Genomic DNA, 3,535 nt, shown 5'->3' with positions numbered 1-3,535 from the left:
ATCTCTATGTGAGGCCTGCTTTAGCATCAAAAGTAGTCACACCCTGCTATGTTGTAGCTGACTTTACTTCTTGATTATGCTTATTTAAAGATAGTAGAATGAGAAATAAAGGGGAGATTAGGTTTATAACACCTTCAAAAATATTGAATAGTAATGTGTTTTAAATATTTAATAGATATGAATTACCCCTACATGTTCTAAAATATTGAAATTACACATAAAATCCTGTTCTTCTTATTTTAAATGCATTCAGGGAAAAGCAATTCACACGCAAAAAAAATGATATTCCCAGGATAAAAATCATAGAATTATAATGTTCTTAAGTCTCTACTTACTATGCAGATTTAATAAGTAACAGGCTTTTGTGAGAATGAAATGTTATTGTTATTCATTTCAACCATTTTGGCTTAAAGTACTGTCAATATTAAAATGTATAGTGCTGAGTTTGCACCAGCTTCTGAAATAGCTTATACTTTCCTTAAAATATGTTTGGGTTTTCTTTCCATGAGAAACAATTGTATTCTGAAATAAATATTGCAGTTTGCTCAGCAAGGTTACAATGACATAAACGTTTATTAATCTAGAACACATTAAATATACATTTATATATTGTCTCAGAAGCAATAAATGCCACCTGATTTCCGCTTCATTATGTTTAAAATATGATAACTGAAAAGATACTATGATTAGGCCAATTTTTTTTTAATTCCTGCTATGGATTTGCTAATATTTTAAAAATTAGTTGAGGTTAAAGACTTGATATGTCCTCTGATTTAGATAATGCTTGTCAGGGAAATGTCATTTTGTACAATATTGAGATTCACTGTGAAATTATACTCTTCATTTGAGGCCCAGGCTGAATCACATCTCTGCCAGAAACATTTATCTTATTAAATTTGTAGGATACAAAGTTTGGAGTAAACCTTAGAACTCATCATATTATACCTCTAGACCAAAATTTCTCAAATGTTTTTGCATCAACCTTGCACATCTCAAAATCATCCATAAAATCACACTCTTTAAAGGATGAAGCCCAGAAATCTGAATTTAAATTGACACTCCAAGTGATATTATGCATTATAAAATTGTCAAATGACTAGTACAGCGGGCCTTGAAATCCTTCTTTGACAACTTTTCCAATGACTGAATATTTTTGGAGGAAAAAAATGCTACTATACTACACTCAAGCACCACTCATAATCTAGGCATTTCTATTAGAAGTGAAAATATACCTTACGCTTTGTCAAAATTTGTTGCTTCCAAACATTTGTTTCAGCTTTCTGAAACCATGCTAAAATCTTCAAATCTTTCAAACATATTTTAATAAATTATGTAATGCAAGTTAGTTAGGTCTTTGCATTATTAAGTTTAAGTAGACACTTTCATTACTTTCTCATAAGATGTGGTTTCAGTCTTCCTAATTCACAAAGACTAATTAATATTCTAATAATAAACTTTTATTGGATTATAGTCCCCGTAACATACAATGTACAGAATCAAATGCAATCTTTCTGATGATAGCATGTTTTCTATAAGATTAAAGGAAGTTGTAATAGAATCTATAGCTAAGGAAGAAAGAAAGAGGGGAAGGAAGGAAAGGAGGAAGGATATTTAAGAAGAAATTAACATCTTTGAAAAACTGCTATGTGATCGACATTGCTCAGGTTTTTAACATTCATTGTTTTATATAATCCTGTACTAACACATGAGGCAGAGAATTTATTAGTGAATAATTTTTAATATTTTCCTGCTATATCCTAAAATTTGGTTACACTATTATCTTTAGCTTAAACAGTAAAAGTTCTATTGACTTCAAAGATATCACTAATTGCTTATAAAAATATGAACAGGGTATATTTTAGGTATATAAAAGAATGAAATCTCATGATTTGTAAGCTAAAATGAGAAACATTATGACCACCAGTTTTATTATCATGACAATTATTAATTTAATGAACAAGATTAGCCAGTTATTACAGTAAGGAATTCCCATCTATTATTTTATTTAATCCTCAATATAACCACATATGGTAGAAAATGTTGTAAACTGTAATTTTGGCATTGAAGTTTCAGATACCAAATGTAAGGACAAGATATAAAAAGCTTCCAGAGAGTAAAAACAGATCATATACAAAAAAGGAATAAGAGGTTACAGGATGCTCAGCAGCAACACTGGAAATAAAGCACAGCTTTCTTATTTTGATTGAAAATACCGCAGGAGGAATAATGGCTCTGGGGCTATTTTGGAGGAAAATAATGAGAATTGAGAAAAGCCTTAAGATTTATGACCACATTGAGAGAAACTTTGCAATGTTTCTTCTTTCCTTCCTTTTTTTCTTACTCCTTCCTGGCTTTCTTCTTTTCTATTTTGTTATTTTCTTTTTTTGTTTTTAGTTTTGAGATTTAGCTTTGAAAACTAAGCTACTAAAAAAAGGTAATTATTAACTTCAAGGGAAACAACAATAATAAAAACAAAATAAAGTTACATAAGAATGAAATCTATAATATATTTTATTACATGGCTTAGCTATAAATAATTTGTTCATTTCACAATTTAGTTAGTGTTTAATATTGATACAGATAGATAAAATTTGTGATATAAATGTATTTGGAAAATCCAGATGGGATTGTTTGTGTGTCTGTGTACGTGAACAAGGTCAATGATAAAGCAATACAGCTCCTCTTCTGTAAGAAAAAAAATCACAACTAGTTTTCTAACAGAAAAAATATAGAAAATTACCATTTTTCAAAGTGTATTTTTTCCTCCAGTTTCATCTCCAACATGTAAAGAACTTGGATGTCAACACTCCCATACTTACATCAAAAAAAAAGGTGAACAAACTGATAACTAATGACTTTTGTGAAAGAATCGAGGTTACAGGGCAAACTGTTAACTTGAAACTATTAAACTGAAATCTGGATAAAACAGATTTAATCCAGAGAATCAGAGTTTAATGCTGTGCACCTGGGCCAGGTCATTGGAACCATAAACCAAGAGGACACTTAAATGGTAATTTTACAAATTGCTGGAGGCTGAGTGTGAACTAGTTTAAAAGTAAGAAATTCCAGGGAGATTTTTTATTTGGGGGTAGCACATTTTCAAGTGTTTTACCTCCAGGAACCACACCCAGTTCCAATGGGAAAGAATCATGAGAAATCATCTCAAGGCTCTGGAAATTGGAGGAGAGGAGTAACCATTGTGAAATACACGCAGAACAGTCTACACATAAAATATCTTTCAGAAAATGGAAACAGAGGGAACACTTTCTAAGTCATCCTATGAGGCCTAGCATTATCATGATACCAAAACTAAATAAAGATATTTATAAAAGGAAAAACTACAGACTAATATTTCTTATAAACATAGATGCAGAAATACTCAACATAATATTAGTAAACAATCTAAAAAAGAATTACGACACAACCAAATGGGACTTTTTCAGGCATGTGAAGCTGATTCAACATTGAAAAACATTAATGCAATCCACTCTGTAAACAGGCTAAGCAAAAGCTTCATGTGATTTTATAAATTAAA

This window comes from Propithecus coquereli, unplaced genomic scaffold (genome assembly GCF_000956105.1).
Source record: "Propithecus coquereli isolate 6110/MARCELLA unplaced genomic scaffold, Pcoq_1.0 Scaffold514, whole genome shotgun sequence".
Lineage (NCBI taxonomy): Eukaryota > Metazoa > Chordata > Mammalia > Primates > Indriidae > Propithecus > Propithecus coquereli.
This window is presented reverse-complemented; position numbering follows the sequence as displayed.